Source organism: Lepidochelys kempii, chromosome 2 (genome assembly GCF_965140265.1).
Source record: "Lepidochelys kempii isolate rLepKem1 chromosome 2, rLepKem1.hap2, whole genome shotgun sequence".
NCBI classification, from domain to species: Eukaryota; Metazoa; Chordata; order Testudines; family Cheloniidae; genus Lepidochelys; species Lepidochelys kempii.
Window position 1 is genome coordinate 245,768,486 of NC_133257.1, and position 18,367 is coordinate 245,786,852.

Sequence of the window (18,367 nt, forward strand, 5' to 3'; positions counted from 1 at the left end):
CCATCCATCCGGCTTCTATGATCAGCTGCATGGCGTTCTAGGGGGTGACCCTACCACTACCCTACCACTGTCCATGGATACCTGCAAGGGGGGAGTCTCACATAATGGGGGGAGGATTTTGTGGAGGAGGAGCAGGAGGAGAATGCGCAGCAGGCAAGCGGTGAATCCGTTCTCCCCGGTGGCCAGGACCTTTTCATCACCCTGGAGCAAATACCCTCCCAAGGTGGGATTCCTGACCCTGAAGGCGGAGAAGGCACTTCTGGTGAGTACACATTTGTAACTACACTACAGAGTTTAAAAGCAATTGTGTTTAATGTTTGATTTGCCCTGAAGAATCGGGATGCATTCTCGGCCAGTACAGCTACTGGAAAAGTCTGTTAACGTGTCTAGGGATGGAGCGGGAATCCTCCAGGGACATCTCCATGAAGCTTTCCTGGAGGTACTCTGAAAGCCTTTGCAAAAGGTTTCTGGGGAGGGCTGCCTTATTTTGTCCTCCACAGTAGGACACTTTACCACACCAAGCCAGAAGCAAGTAGTCTGGAATCCTTGCATCACAAAGCATGGCAGCGAATGGTCCTGGGTTTTGGTCACATTCAAGCAACATTCGGTCTATATCTTTCTGTGTTAGCCTCAGGAGAGTGATATCATTCATGGTCACCTGGTTGAAATAGGGGAATGTTTGTAAGAGAACAGTAAAAGGACCCCATTCATGCTGGGCTGTTTGCGCTTGGCTAAAAGGGATCATCCCTGAGAATAGGTATGCGGTGGGATTGCTTGCTATGGGAAAGGAGGGCGCTTCAGTCTGAAACCATTCGCAGAAGTTATGAAGGCATTAGAAGCCAACCCACTCTAACCCTTTGGCTTACCATGGCTTCATGGAAACCAAATTCTGTTGCCCAGCCGTGAGTGATGTGTCACCATACCGGCAGGCGCTCAATATAAAAGGCAAAATGTGACCTTGTACCTAAAGTACATGTGCTGTCTGCTGTGAATTGCTTGATTCACTGTGAAAGAGTCTCCCTTTTGTTCTCAGAAATGTATCTTCTTAAATTCTACTCTCCCTTTTTATCCCCCTGCAAGTGCAAATGTTTCTACGCTCTCCGTCCCTGAGGTTATCGCAGATCAGAAGGTGAAAAAAAATGCACTCACGTTTTTTTCCGAGCTCATGCAGTCCTCCCACACTGATAGGGCACAGCTGAATGCATGGAGGCATACAGTGGCAGAGTCCAGGAAAGCATTAAGTGAGCATGATGAGAAGAGGCGGGAGGTGATGCTGAGGTTAATAGGGGAGAAACGCACATACTCAGGTGTCTGGTGGAGCTGCAGGAAAGGCAACAAGAGCACAGACCGCTGCTGCATCCACTGTACAACTGCCTTCCCTCCTCCCCAAGTTCCATGTGTGGTGGGGGGAGGCTCTGGGCACCCAGCAACTCCACTCCAGAGGATGGCCAAAGCAACAGAAGGCTGTCATTCAAACAGTCTTGATTTGTAGTGTGGCTACAATAAGCAATGTGGCCTTGTCCTTTCCTCTTTGCCTCCTTCCCCATCCCACCCAGGCTACCTCGTCAGTTGTCTCCCTTTTTTCAATTAATAAAGAAAGAATGCATGGTTTCAAAACAATAGGAACTTTATTTTCTTTACCAGCTGTGTTCGAAGGGAGGAGGGGGATTGGCTTACAGAGAATTAAAATCAACAAAGAGGGCGGGTTTGCATCAAGGAGAAACACACACAACTGTCATAATGTAGCCTGGCCAGTCATGAAACTGGTTTTCAAAGCCCCTCTGATGCACAGCAGGCCTACCTGTGCTCTTCTAATTGCCCTGATGTCTAGCTGCTCAAAATCGGCCACCAAGTGATTTGCCTCAACCTCCCACCCTGCCATAATCGTCTTCCCCATACTCTTACAGATATTGTGGAGCACACAGCAATAACAATGGGAATATTGGCTGCGCTGAGGTCTAACCTAGGCAGCAAACAGTGCCAACGAGCTTTTAAACGTCCACAGGCACATTCTACCACCATTCTGCACTTGCTCAGCCTATAGTTGAACTGCTCCTCACTACTGTTCAAGCTGCCTGTGTACGGCTTCATGAGCCATGGGAGCAAGGGGTAGTCTGGGTCCCCAGAGATAACTGTTGGTATTTCACCATCCCCAACGGTAATTTTCTGATCTGGGAAGTAAGTCCCTTCTTGCAGCTGCTCAAACAGCCCTGAGTTCCTAAAGATGTGAGCATCATGAACCTTTCCTGGCCATCTCACGTTGATGTCAGTGAAACATCCCTTGTGGTCCACCAGTGCTTGAAGCACCATTGAGAAGTACCCCTTGCGGTTTATGTACTGGTTGGCAAGGTGGTCTGGTGCCAAGATAGGGATATGTGTTCCGTCTATGAGCCCACCACAGTTAGGGAACCCTATTGCAGCAAAGCCCTCCACTATGACCTGCACATTTCCCGGAGTCGCTACACTTGTTAGCAGAAGGTTAGTGATTGCAGTGGCTATTTGGATCACAGCAGCCCCCACAGTAGATTTGCCCACTCCAAATTTGATTCCCAACTGAACGGTAGCCACTCATTTCTCAACTATCAGGGCAGCTCTCATCTTGGTATTCCTGCTCTTCAGGGTGGGGGAAAGCAATTCACAAATTTCCAGGAAAGTGGCCTTACGCATGAGAAGATTCGCAGTTACTGGGAATCATCCCATACCCGCAAGACCATGCGCTCCCACCAGTCTGTGCTTGTTTGCTGGGCCCAGAATCGGCGTTCCACTGTATCAAGCTGCTCCACTGCCTCCTTGATGCCCCAAGTGCCACATCCTGTGCTTTCAGGAATGTCTGTGTCCATGTCCTCCTCACAATCGTCCTCCCGCTGGCGGCTCTTAGCCAAGTTCTGCACATACTGCAGGATAATGCGTGAGGTGTTTACAATGCTCGCAACACAGCGGTGGGCTGAGCGGGCTCCATGCTTGCCATGCTATGGTGACTGCACAGGTAACCCAGGAAAAAAGGCGCAAAATGATTGTCTGCAGTTGCTTTCACGGAGGGAGGGAGGGAGGGGAGACTGACGACATGTACCCAAAACCACCCGCGACAATGTTTTTGCCCCATCAGGCACTGGGCGCTTAAGAATTCCAGTGGGCAGCAGAGACTGCGGGGACTATGGGATAGCTACCCACAGTGCACCACTCAGTGAGTCGATGCTAGCCATGGTATTGAGGATGCACTCCGCCGACTTAATGCGTTTAGTTGGGACATACACAATCAACTGTATAAAATCGTTTTCTAAAGATCGACTTCTATAAAATCAACCTAATTTCGTAGTGTAGACATACACATAGTGTAGTACTGCTTACTCCTGCAGGGCCAGACCAAAGATCCAGGCAGCCTGCTAAGAGGGATTCTCACTTTTCCTTATCCTATATGGGAGCACAGTCCAAGCCACAATCTAGACCTAAATTACTTTCCCTGCTCTGGTGATGAGCCAACTGCCTTCTCTTCTGTTTCCACAAAAGATATAATTGCATCACCTCCCTGGCAGAATATTATTCTGCTGGGGGAAAAAAAAGTCTGTGGGGAACATGAATTCTGCACTTATGTTTCTTTCGTTAAAAATCCGGAGGTGGGCATGGCCCCTTGGCCCCCACTGGTTACAGAGCCAGTGCTTGAAAGAATATGTCTGAGATAGAAAGTGAACCCAGCATACCTGAGGCACACTGCAGACATTTAGCTGCAGCACCATCTTCCTGTCCTGGTAAGGAAACCTGTAAATTTTACTCAATTGCACTGGCTACTGCTGCAATGTACTTAATGAAAAAGAGTACTTGTGGCACCTTAGAGACTAACAAATTAGTCTCTAAGGTGCCACAAGTACTCCTTTTCTTTTTGCGAATACAGACTAACATGGCTGCTACTCTAAAACCTGTCAATGTTCTTAATGTTATCATCAATACCAAATTTTTTCTGGTATATGACCTGAAAGGGGAACAAACACAGATTTTTACTGACTGCTCACAAAGAAGTCAGACAGCTTGAAGCTATCCTCCTAAAATGCCAAAATGTTTCATTGCAGGAAAAAAGCTTTAGCCTTACTCAGTGAATTTATGCACGTTCAATAGTTCTAGATTTTTAAAAATCAATTTCAATTGTATTTTATGTTATTAGATAGTAAGAAATGCATAAAGTGTAGCTGTAAGCTTAAACACTGCAATGAAAATAGCTACCATAATAAATCAGTTTGCACCTAGCATTATGGGACTATATTGTTCCCCATCTGCTTGTTTGTTATAGCTAGTTACAGTACTTGTACTAATGATAAGAACCTTTTGGATACTTATCCAAAGTCTTTTATCTCAGCTATCCAAGTCTATGAAAGCTCCCCTAATCCACTGCCCAACAGAAGGTTTTACCCCTGCCCGAGTCACAAATAATGCCTGATTTCTCAAATTTGTCCATGAAAACCAGCTAGTTCTCTCCCCATTCTGGCTCCAGATCTTAGCAGCTGGATAGGCAACTTCTACCACAGGTCTTGAGTCTTTGATCTTTTCTCTCCCAAGTCTTTGAGACAGAGTCTTATCTACATCCATGTAAATCAGGAGAAAACTCCGTTGAAATTAGTGATGGGGCGTCAAAGAGGGAACTGACATACACAGGGCAATATGAGTGAACATGAGAGGAGAAAAGATTTGGTGGAAGCATTTTTGGATAGATGAAGTAGTATTAGGTGGGAGAGGAGAGGGTGCCATGGAGGTCACTGCAGGTGGTGTCCAAGATACGCACAAGGTTTTTATCAGTGGGATGAAGAAGAAAGGGTGGATTTTGGAGATGTAGAGCAAAGAAACATCAAGATTTTAAGTCAGGGCAGAATGCCTGTCCTCACAGCCCCTAATCTGTAGTGCAAGAGGGAGCAGCTGTTGCTAAAAGGATTCGAGGTGAGGTTACAAGACTTCCTCTCTGACTGGGCTGTGAGGAGAAGCAAAAGGAGGCAGAGCCTAGGTGGATCTGCAGATACGTGCAGCCAATGGCGGAGGAAGGGAGCAGGGAAAGCTGCCAGGTCAGTTTTCTTTTTCCATTCATAGAAGTGTTCCCGGTCTGAGATAGGAGAAGGAGAGAGGTAAGGAAAACTACAACAGCTGTTGGGAAGAAGACAAAGCTACTAACAAGGAGAGATGCTAGAGAGAGAGCAACTAGCAAGATGGAGGAGTTAGTCAGGAGCAGCTGACAAATGGGGTGAGGGCCTGCTTCCAGGAGGAGGAAGAAACCAACAAAATAGGCCTGGAGACAGAAGAGTGAGCCAGTGGACAGTGAGGCATACCAAGGAGAGCAGTGAAGGGGAAACAGCCAGAGGGGCATCGATAAAGGGAAAGCAAGAAGAGAAGTGGCACAACCACCAAGAGGTGAGATGGTGATGAAAGGGGCCAGATACCATAGGTCAGGTGGACATTTTCTGTGAGCAAGAGGAAGAGAGGATATCTGAGTTGGCAGATTTTGAAGGAGAAATCCCTTTGCAGTTTTGATTTTGGGGCCATTCAGATATTGTTATGACCCTGTTAAAATGGTACTGATGTTGTTTGCAACATACTGACTTCAGAGTGGCTGCACCGGTTTTAATGACATTGACAGGAGATAGTGAAACGTTATCAGCTAAACTCAATATGCATTCATTTCAATTAAAGTGTATTACTAGAAAAATTAACAGACATTAGTCAGGTGTCCTAGGGAGCTGAGCTCACACCATCCAGAGTGGGAATTTGTCATGGCTTCTGTGCATGTTGTTGTGAGAAATATGAGACTGTTTAAACAGGCAAATTTAAAAAGAGATCCAATTAGTCACACAGTAAATTTATATGTTTTTGAAGTCTAATATGAGTTATTCTACACAGAAGCCAGTTTTCCACTACCTCTTTCCACTAAAAATGCACATATCTATCAAAAATAATTTTTAAATAAGCCCAAAACAAACAAGTAGCTAATTTTGGCAGAGTGATTGCAAAAGAGCCAGATATTTCACCCAATTTTGCAAGTGATGGAAATCCAAAATGTAAAATATTATGATGTTTTGCTGCTTGCATTTTTGCAAGCAATTAACACAATAATGAATATAGAGAAATTGCTTCATTTCATGCTATTGCATGAGAAAAGGGAGCTGGGATTATGGACCCCATGCCATCTTAACGTTCATTATTGCAGCAGGGGAGAGTGGCGTAAGCAAGTGTCTCTCATCACAAATTAAATTTTTAGGAGGTCTGGGCTATGGAAGTCACCTAACCTGTCTGTAGTCTTACTTGGATCCTATTTATTATACAGAGAACAACAACAACAAGAAAGTAACATTACAAGTTAATCACCCTGAAATGTTATCCCTTGCCAGTGTGCCAGGCCCAGAGTGCCAAGGCAATGGCAACTCATCCATTTGACATCAGTGGACGCAGGATAGAACCTTTGGGAGAGAAATGTTTTCTTATGGCAATTTCTCCCCAACATCCAACTTGTTGTACTTTCGTGTCTGTCTGGATTCTTTCCAAATCAGTCTGAAAGGTGAGCTAACACTGCAAAGCAGCAACCCGAGATGCTCCATAATTAAGTTCTCTCAGACACCAGACCCAATCCCACTATGGAACAGTGTTAAGTAAATATTATGAAGTCAGCCAAATTCAAATTTGCACTAGTTTACATCAACTCCACTTACTTACACCAGGTTTCAATTTGGCTCTTAGGGCCGGATGCTCAAAAAAAGAGCTAGGCACCTAAGTTGCCATCTTAGGTGCCTAAATCCTAGTTTGGGCTCCACTGCAATGCACAAAACTCCCTCCAAACATTGTAGTTGCCTAAACTCACTCAGCACTTACATTTTAAAGGCAAAAGCTCCCTGGACACCTTTGTTTCTATCTCTGACCAAGTGCAGTGCTGCCTTGTTGTGTGCATACAGGTGCCTATCTCCCACCTATGCCCCAGAGTGTTTCCCAAACCAAGGGAAGACAGATGCTTGGTCACCTAATTAATGTATGGGACGGATCCAGCAGGCATGCTCAGAGGCTGTCGAGTGGATTAGGTACCATTCGAAACCCAGCTGCAGCAGACAGAGCCCACGTTACAACTTTTAAGAAGGCCAAGGGGAGATATGATTGCTCTCTGTAAATACTGTATATCAGAGGGATAAATACCAGGGAGGGAGAGGAACTATTTAAGCTCAGTATCAATGTGGACACAAGAACAAATGGATATAAACTGGCCCCCAGGAAGTTTAGATTTGAAATTAGACTAAGGTTTCTAACCATCAGAGGAGTGAAGTTCTGGAATAGCCTTCCAAGGGAAGCAGTGGGGGGCAAAAGACATAACTAGCTTCAAGACTAAGCTTGATAAGTTTATGGATGTGATGGTATGATGGGATAGCCTAATATTGGCAATTAATTGATCTTTGACTATTAGTGGTAAATATGCCCAATGGCTTGTGATGGGATGTTAGATGGGGTGGGATCTGAATTATTACAGAGAATTCTTTCCTGGGTGTCTGGCTGGTGAGTCTTGCCCACATGCTCAGGGTTTAGCTGATCGCCATATTTGGGGTCAGGAAGGAATTTTCCTCCAGGGCAGATTGGCAGAGGCCCTGGGGGTTTTTCGCCTTCCTCTGCAGCGTGGTGCATGGGTCACTTGCTGGAGGATTCTCTGCACCTTGAAGTCTTTAAACTATGATTTGAGGACTTCAATAGCTCAGACATAGGTTAGGGGTTTGTTACAGGAGTGGGTGGGTGAGATTCTGTGGTCTGTGTTGTGCAGGTCGTCAGACTAGACTATCATAATGGTCCCTTCTGACCTTAAAGTCTATGATTTTAGCTCAGTGGTTACAGCAGTTGCTTGGGACATAGGAAACCAAGGTTCAATTACCCCACCCCCCACCAGAGGAGGAGAGAGGATTTGAACAGGGGTCTCCCACCTCTCAGGAGAGTGGAAAAGTCAACTCAGTGTTTTATTATTTAGCCACAGTGGAGCAGCTTTAACAAGAGACTGATGGCACCCCACATCCGAATACATCATAGCTCAATTGTTAGAGCACTCTCCTGAGAGGTGGAAGATACCTGTTCAAATCCTTCCTCTGCCAGAAATGAGGAAATTGAATCTGGGTCTCCTATATCACAGGCAAATCCTCTAATTGCTGCACTAGAACTAATAAGGTGGGCACCCCTTCTCTGGATGCAGCTTCTTGCTGAAACTGCATTAGGTGCCTAACTTTAAAGAGGGTTCCTGGCTATATGAGCACAAGCAGAGCTAGATATCCCCCTGGAGCTCACATTTAGATGCTTATCTCTGTGAGGGGGTAGGGCTTAGCACACACCCCTCTGGTCAGCATCTCCCATTGGTTAGCTTGGATGGCTCCCTGAGGATTGAAATCTAGGGTGCCTATTTCTCCCTATTCATTGCATAGGTGCTTAGGTGCTTAACTCAGGCCTTGAGAATCAGTGATTTTTCCAGGAGCCTAAAAGATAGGTGTTGTTATGGTCAACATCACAATACCTAACTCCTTTTGAGTATTCAGCCCTTAGTTTTATTTGTAACTGGGAAAAAAAAAACACACCCAGACTCTGTTACCCTTATGATCCAACTGTAAGCAGCTTGTTTTAGATTTCGCTCGCAAGCCATCAGGTGGTTGCAAGATTATCCTTGCAGCAGAAAACAAGTAGTGACCCTTTGAAGGTTCTAGAGGATTTCTGAAGAGGTGCTGCAGGGATCAATGCCAGTTTCATTACTGTTTTTATGGTTCGTCAATGAAGCGCACATTGTGACATATTGTAGTTCTTACATACACAACCCTATCCTCTGGGAAACAGGGAAATAACGCTCCAGGAGGTTAGCATTCTGTAGTCTGAAAAACTGATCTACAAAGCTAAGGAAAACAGTCTGCAAAATTTTTATTATCTAGCAAATTTTCCTTCCACCACTGCTAAAAAAACATGCACCTCAGTGGATTGTTTTAGCTAACACTACTGTACTTCTTGAAAAGTGTTTTTGAGCTATAAAAATGATGCTTTCTAATAAAGGGTGTTTTATTATTTTTAAGAAGATAAAAAAGCAGCAAAACCAGCTAAAACATTACAATATGGGAGATTATGATTTCACCCTGGTGTAAATCAAGAATCATTCAGTTAAAGTAAGTGGAGTTGCACAGGTTTATAACTGGTCTAAGATCAAAATCAGACCCTGTAAATACAGAGTGTTTCTAAAGTTCTAAATGACTTGTTTCATAATGAGAACAGGAGTACTTGTGGCACCTTAGAGACTAACAAATTTATTTGAGCATAAGCTTTTGTGGGCTGTGAAAGCTTGTGCTCAAATAAATTTGTTAGTCTCTAAGGTGCCACAAGTACTCCTGTTCTTTTTGTGGATACAGACTAACATGGCTAGTACTCTGAAACTGGTTTCGTAATGGTTATTCTACAGTTATGATCACAATGAAAATTAAAATTTGGTTACTCATAACAACAATTGCAGGAGTGTCAGATGGTTGAAAAGTAAAGCCCACCATTCTTAGCACTGCCCTTTATTATTAAACTAAATAGTCGTTATGATCAGAAAAGTGATATTTTTAAGAATGGCACCTTCTCAGCCACCTATGCGCAAGATTCTATCCTCAGTTAAACCTGTATCCTCTCTGGCTGAGGGCAGAGTGACTAGTGCAATCTAACAGTGCAAGAGGCTGAGTATCAGAACTCCTCTGGGCTCTGTCATTTTCTCACTGTGTAGCTGTTAGTCTCTCTGTGCCTCAGCTTACCCACATGTAAACTGGAGATAATACCTATCCCATAGGGCACTGTGAGGCTTAATTCAATAACACTGTAAATGTACTTCAACATCCTTAGATTAAAAGTGCTGTATTAATGTCAAGTACCATTATTACGCTACATAGAATCTCCTTAGTTTACTAGTTGAAGCATTTTTTTTCTACTGTGAGCACTTACTGACAGTGTAGCAGTGGAAGGGAATGCTGTGATCACTTTTACCATATGCATCATCAACAAAGTTGCAGGCTAGTTTCTGGTCCCAGAATTGTTATTCCTGGTGGTTGTTGGTGGCGATGTATGAGTCTGAAAAGAGCACAGCTTGATTTCTAGACACTAGGTTAAGCTGCCAGTGCTGGCATTGAGAGAAGTCACACTTTGATTTATAACCTGAGTAAATTTGACCTCAGAGTCGTTGCTAGTGAATTAATATGGAACCCCAAGGTATAATTTGCGCTATGTTTGCTTTTCTGGCCAGACCCACACTGTAAAAATTTGACATGAAAATTGCTTATGGGTACACTGTCAGAGATGAAGGATGGTTCTGAATTAAAGTCACTGGATCGAGAATCAGGAGATCTGGGTTGAGTTTCCAGTCCTGCTGCAGACTTCCTATGTGTGATTTTGGCCAAGCTATTTCAGGCCTGATTTTAAAAATACTTAGGTGTCTAAAGATTTAAAATCCCCAGTTGGTGCCTATTTGTATCTTAAAGCACTTCTATAGACCTTTAAAAATCTGGCCCTTAAACTCTCTGTGCTTCACTTTCTCCTCTATGCTGAAGAGAACTACCTTGGTGCTGATATTTGTTTTATGATTTAGCTTGCTTTAAATAAGGGATTTTCAATTGTGTTTGGACATAAAGAATCAACCCAAATCTTCTCCCATCCCTTGAAACTGAACCAAACTTTCCTGGAGGTTCAGAAAGGTCCTAACGATAGGCTCAAAAGGTTGGGGCACGTCAGATATGCAGCACAATTTTGGGACTCTTATCCTAACTGAAGAAGGACTTAATCCTGAATTTGGAGTCCATACATATGGCTTTGGCTGCACCATGCCATGCCCTAGCCTTTGCTGAGTGACTGGGTGACCTTATATTCTCATGGATGTCCTTTCTGCTGTTTTCTTGCTATGCCTCTCCCACTGCATCACGTATAAAATTAGATGTTAACCCTGCAATGGACAGCGTAGGGGTAGACTGCTGTGCCATGCAGAGTCCCAATAACTTCAGCGGGGCCCCACATGGACACAACACTCCACTTGTGTGCTGTCGGTTGAAGGACTGGGCACCAAAACTACAAAGTCTGCTGGGCAGGAACTATGTTTTCTTTTTACTGCGGCATGCCCAACATGTTTTTGGGTGCTGTAAAATAAACAATAAATAATCATCTATTGAGACATGTTTCTATACATTATCTTTGACATTTTGCTCTGAAGGACAATCCCATCCATCAAAGATGTTTATATATTTGATATTTTTAGTTGAAAAGTTGGAACAAAAAACAAAAATTGAAAACACTAATGAGATCCCAATCCTGCTTTCCTCAACCCTTCTTTTCTCCAAGAAAATGGAGTAGGATTTGGCACAAACTCAAGAATTGCTGGAAAATTGCACCCTCAAATCAAAGCAATGATGTATCCTCTGTGTTTCTCACTGAACACTATGGCTCTGTCAACATTGAGCCAAAAAAGACTTGAGGAAATTTCTTCTTAAACTGAAAGTCTGCACACCCTTTCCTAAAGTTCATCCTAGTTTTTAGTGAGCTGAATAATGAACAGTCCCATCAGAGAACCATTTTTAGCCCTGAGCAAAGTAAATAAATAAACCTGTAAACAGAGTTAAAATACTGGAAGCTCTCTAGTAAGAGCATTCTTCAAGCTGACGGGATTTTGGGGGTGCAATCCTCAACAGCACCTGATCTGAACTTCTTCCTTTCAAGCCAAGGATGCTGACAAGAGGCTATTAAAATCCAGTTATTATTATAATTTTTAGTTAAGGCATAAATAAGGCACTCTTTTGGTATTGCTGTGGATACAATGTATAATGCTCAGCAAGTTATGATATTTGATTTGTACTCTGCATCACATTCATGGTGGTGGTTTATGCCAAAATCATAAATAAAGGTAAAAAATAGTAATAAAACATGAATATCAGTAAACTATGTTGAAGGCTGTTCATGGCCAAAATGTTCACCGTTTTGCCTGTTTTCAAGGCTTTTCCCCTTGTGCTAGTAATGACATTAAATTGTACAGCTATGACTCTCTAGAGCATCCATCAATGTTTTAATGTTCAGAATACAATTTGAAAGAAAGTGGAATGGGACACAGAGTTATTTTTCTGTAACTCCTATGTTTCTTTTAAGGAGCATCAGTGTGCCTGAAGAAACAGTGGTAAAAGATTGTTGCCTCTTGAAAATGTTTCCATGGTGAGAAAATTATTTTAGTAATATTTTTATTGCTCCATGATATAAAATAGATACTAAGATAATTTTAAAAATCTATTGCATTCTGGGAATTTTTAATGGTTCAAAGGGTTCTAAAATGCAGTGAGAACTTTTTCACACTTCTTTAATTCTTGCATGTGAGTAGTGGTTCCAGAGACTGGAGTTCTCCGTTTATCTAACGTGGCGCAATCTATTTCAATTTGTGAGCACTGCAGGGTTTAACCGGCAAAAACTGATGCCTGGCCTCTAACCAAAACTTCAACATACACTTTAAAGGTCACATCTCCTGGTGGTGTAAATAGGCAAAGATTCACAGCTAAGTATCTGACCCTAAAGGTTTCAGAAATACAGATACAAGAGGGCAATAGCAGGCTTAGAACCTAATCCATTGCCTATTGAAGCCAATGGGAGCCTTTCCAGTAGGATCTGCATTGAGCCCTTAGGAAGGGATGTGAGATGGTTCCCTAGGCAAAGAGAGATACATGAACCCGTTTTACCAATCACCCATACCAAGCCTGGAGCTAGCAGTAACAGAGGATAGAATGAATATGTAAGATTTTTGTCTACATTTTACATCTGCTGTAGTTGTTTTAGTTCTAAAACACAGTACTTTCTCCCGAGGATTCTATGGGTACACAGCATCAGTATATAAATAAATGTACAGGTAACATTACATTCTTGGTTTCAGAGTCCCACCATAAACATTTAACTCAGTGCTAAGACTTAAATAACTAGACTCCCCTTTGATATGTCCAGCATGCAAAGCATGTGGCCTTTGGGCCAGCCACTACAACTATAGCATAACTCTCTGTCCAGCTCCAGAAGCAAGCAGACGGGGTGGAGGGTGAGCAGGCCCTGCGAACCCATGTGGCATGAGCAGCACTGCTACACTGGATAGCCTGCTTGTGCTGAAAATGGTGAACAGGTAGCCTGCTGCGGGGGCGGGAGGGTACACAAGATACACAAGAACTAACTCCACCTATAGCCATACAGGATCAGGGACAGAAGCAATACAGGGCTACCACAAAACACACACATGGACACACACGGACATACACACACACAGAGCACTGATGTACTTCAATCTTGGAGAGCCCACCATAATGCCTGAGAAGACATTTAAGATTCTGTTCCTACTCAGTCTTTGTCCTGTTTTACTCTAGAAATGGTACTGAACTGCAAAATTCAGATCCAAATTTTCCCACAGCTCAAAAGGAACTGGGTTCAAGGTTTTGATTTGGATACAATTCCTAGTGATAGCCACCAGCTGCAAAGCTTTGATAGTGAATTTGGATCTGAACTTCCTTCATTTGGGCCCCATCTCTAGCAGAGATTGCATGAGATTGTGCCTGTTAGTGTAAATTGTGGTGATAATTTTGTGATATGGAGACTTGTCCAATAGGAAATGGAGAGTGAGCTTCAGATCACTTCACATAGGTCACCAAAAACCATTCACTGGACCCACTACTGTGACAGAAAAATCAGAGAGGGAAAGTTCAGGAATTTAGCTTTGGCCATGTTAAGTTGAAGCTATTGGTTGGACATCTGAAGGAGATTTCAGAAGGACAGCCTGAGAAAGCCATCAAGCCAAGGATTCATAACGAATGTTGGGTACAGTATTCTTGAAGCCCACTATTTTTCAGTGCCTACTCCCTTAGCAGATTTCATCTGACTAGCATATGAGTAACAGAGCACAAAGTTCATCAGCATAAACCACGGCACAGCCCTGCTCCCTCTCCATTCTCATCTACATCCCTGCGGGAGAGGAACTATAGAGAAGAAAGAACAGGAGTACTTGTGCCATCTTAGAGACTAACCAATTTATTAGAGCATAAGCTTTTGTGGGCTACAGCCCACTTCATCGGATGCATAGAATGGAACATAGAGTAAGATATATACAAATAAATTGGAAGTTACCATACAAACTGTGAGAGGCTAATTAGTTTGTATGGTAACTTCCAACTTGTATGTATGTATCTATCTATCTATCTATCTATCTTACTCTATGTTCCATTCTATGCATCCGATGAAGTGGGCTGTAGCCCACGAAAGCTTATGCTCTAATAAATTTGTTAGTCTAAGGTGCCACAAGTACTCCTGTTCTTTTTGCAGATACAGACTAACAAGGCTGCTACTCTGATACCTGTCATTATAAAGAACAGAATCCATTTTATATTTTTATGTTTAGAGCTTCCCTGTCACTCCACAAAGCACTGTTGTAAATCTGCGTTAAAAAACACACCCACTGAGGAATATATGCAAACTTTTCAAATGCTCATTGAAGCAGTTGTGGAAGTGACTGATGTGCGTTAAGAGCTTGTGAGAGGATGACTAAGCTGTTTGAATTCTTTTAACTGTAGCACTGATACTGGAATTAAATGAAAATTCCCATAAGTATTATAACCTTACCTGTGAAATAAGGACTTCTACCTCTGAGAATTAATTGCTTCACATATTTGCATGTGTGAAATTCTTCAGATCAGTCCTGAGTCACACACAAATTGCTAATTCTGACTTTATGCTGAAGATACAAGACAGACCAAAAAATAATGTGTTAGCATTAATGATTTGGGTCCTAGCTATTGAAACAGAAAATTCATTTTAAGACAAAAAAAATCATTTGTCCTTTTTCTGCTAGATGGTATATATTTTGCTTAGGGCTGTGTTGTACGGTTTCAAACCTGCTGAAATCAGCAAAAGTTTTAAAAAATTCTAGTAATTTTACATGCATGATTAAATAAATTCACTCCCTACTAACCTGCAGACTGAAAATTAATGAACTGCACTATAATATGTTGTAGACTTCTGAATAATTTAAAATACAATAAAAGTAAAATATAAATAGGGTTTATCTAACAAGGCTGTTCCCTGGGAAATCCTAGATTAACTAAAGATGATGCTTGCAATACATGTAAATTGAGCAAATCTAGGTTATATTTATTACATTCTCGTTTTATAACATATTACAGCATGGCTTATTTAGAACCATAGCTTGATAGTTTGCTCACAGTTGACTCATGGGGGCCAAAAGAACACTCGGTCTGACTCCATTGATTTCAATGGAGCTATACCAGGGATTAATTTAACCCATATATTGCAATTATTCTCCATTTTTCTCAAAGATACATAGTGGAGACCATATGTGACTTTATCTCTCACATACAGATTGTCAAGGTTCCTTCCCCACTCTGAACTCTAGGGTACAGATGTGGGGAGCTGCATGAAAGACCCCCCTAAACTTATTCTTACCAGTTTAGGTTAAAAACTTCCCCAAGGTACAAAGTTTGTCTTGTCTTTGAACAGTATGCTGCCACCACCAAGCGTTTTAAACAAAGAACAGGGAAAGAGACCACTTGGAGATGTCTTCCCCCAAAATATCCCCCCAAGCCCTACACCCCCTTTCCTGGGGAAGGCTTGATAATAATATCCTCACCAACTGGTACAGGTGAACACAGACCCAAACCCTTGGATCTTAAGAACAATGAAAAATCAATCAGGTTCTTAAAAGAAGAATTTTATTTAAAGAAAAGGTAAAAGAATCACCTCTGTAAAATCCGGATGGTAAATACTTTACCGGAAATCAGATTCAAAACACAGAGAATTCCTTGAGGCAAAACCTTAAGTTACAAAAAGACACAAAAACAGGAATATATATTCCCTCCAGCACAGCTTATTTTACAAGCCATTAAACAAAAGAAAATCTAACGCATTTTCTAGGTAAAAGAAAAGGAGTACTTGTGGCACCTTACAGACTAACAAATTTATTTGAGCATAGGCTTTCGTGAGCTTCATGCATCCGATGAAGTGAGCTGAAGCTCATGACAGTTTATGCTCAAATAAATTTGTAAGTCTCTAAGGTGCCACAAGTACTCCTTTTCTTTTTGCGGATGCAGACTAACATGGCTGCTTCTCTGAAACCTATCATTTTCTAGCTAGATTACTTACTAACTTTACAGGAGTTGTAAGGCTTGCATTCCTGATCTGTTCCCGGCAAAAACATCATGCAGACAGACAGAACCCTTTGTCCCCACCTCCCTCCAGATTTGAAAGTATCTTGTCCCCTCATTGGTCATTTTGGGTCAGATGCCAGCGAGGTTACCTTAGCTTCTTAAGCCTTTACAGGTGAAAGGGTTTTGCCTCTGGCCAGAAGGGTTGGGGGAAGACTTGGACAATCATGTGAAGCTAGCCTAGAGGGTGGGAATGGTCATCTGCTGGCTAAGCAAGCTGTCACACCTAGCTCTGTTCTGGAAACTTCTAACAGGACCCGGTCAGAGGTGATGGAACCGGACCCCATGCCAATGTCTGCTACAACAGTAGTGGATCCAGTCACAGAGACCCAGACGGAATCAGTCCCAGAACTGGAACCGGCAGCACAACCAGCACCAGAACCATTGCCAGCACTGAATCCAGTACTTGCAACCCCAACACCAGAAGGCCCCACCGAACCTGCACTGGCAGCAGCAGATAACCCTACAAAAGAGACTCAGCCGGAGCCTGAAACCCAACATAGTGCACCAGCGGAGAGCGGTTCACAGTCAACGGAAACAGCCTCATCTCCTGCATCGCTTCCAGAGGGACCAAGCGCAGGTCCACAATCCAATGAGGAACTGATGTCTCCAGCATCAAGGGAACAGTTCCAGACTGAACAGGAAGCAGATGAAAGCCTCCAGAGAGCTTGGATGGTGGCACGGAGCAACCCACTGCCTCTCAGCTCTTCTAATCGATCCAGGTTTGTGTAGAAAGAGGACTTTTATACAAGGAAACTCTTTCTGGTGGACACCAGGAAGACTGGCATCCTCAGAGACAGTTGGTAGTTCCAACTAAGTACCGAGTAAAGCTCTTAAACTTAGCCCATGATCATCCTAGTGGCCATGCTGGGGTGAACAGAACCAAAGACCATTTGGGAAAGTCGTTCCACTGGGAGGGAATGGGCAAGGATGTTTCTACCTATGTCCGGTCTTTTGAGGTGTGTCAAAGAGTGGGAAAAGCTGGACGTGCACAAGTCCATGGGGCCGGATGTGTTGCATCCGAGAGTGCTAAAGGAGTTGGCGGATGTGATTGCAGAGCCATTGGCCATTATCTTTGAAAACTCATGGCGATCCGGGGAAGTCCTGGATGACTGGAAAAAGGCTTATATAGTGCCCATCTTTAAAAAAGGGAAGGAGGAGGATCCTGGGAACTACAGGCCAGTAAGCCTCACCTCAGTCCCCGGAAAAATCATGGAGCAGGTCCTCAAGGAATCAGTTCTGAAGCACTTAGAGGAGAGGAAAATGATCAGGAACAGTCAGCATGGATTCACCAAGGGCAAGTCATGCCTGACTAATCTAATTGCCTAATGACGAGATAACTGGTTCTGTGGATGAAGGGAAAGCAGTGGATGTGTTATTCCTTGACTTTAGCAAAACTTTTGACACTATCTCCCACAGTATTCTTGTCAGCAAGTTAAAGAAGTATGGGCTGGATGAATGCACTATAAGGTGGGTAGAAAATTGGCTAGATTGTCGGGCTCAATGGGTAGTGATCAATGGTTCCATGTCTAGTTGGCAGCCGGTATCAAGCGGAGTGCCCCAAGGGTCGGTCCTGGGGCTGCTTTTGTTCAATATCTTCATTAATGATCTGGAGATGGTGTGGATTGCACCCTCAGCAAGTTTGCGGATGACACTAAACTGGGAGGAGTGGTAGATACGCTGGAGGGTAGGGATAGGATACAGAGGGACCTAGACAAATTGGAGGATTGGGCCAAAAGAAATCTGATGAGGTTCAACAAGGATAAGTGCAGAGTCCTGCACTTAGGATGGAAGAATCCCATGCTCCGCTACAGACTAGGCACTGAATGACTTGGTAGCAGTTCTGCAGAAAAGGACCTAGGGGTTATAGTGGATGAAAAGCTGGATAGGAGTCAACAGTGTACCCTTGTAGCCAAGAAGGCCAATGGCATTTTGGGATGTATAAGTAGGGGCATTGCCAGCAGATCGAGGGATGTGATCATTCCGCTCTATTCGACATTGGTGAGGCCTCACCTGGAGTACTGTGTCCAGTTTTGGGCCCCACACCACAAGAAGGATGTGGAAAAATTGGAGAGTGTCCAGCGGAGGGCAACAAAAATGATTAGGGGACTGGAACACATGACTTACAAGGAGAGGCTGAGGAAACTGGGATT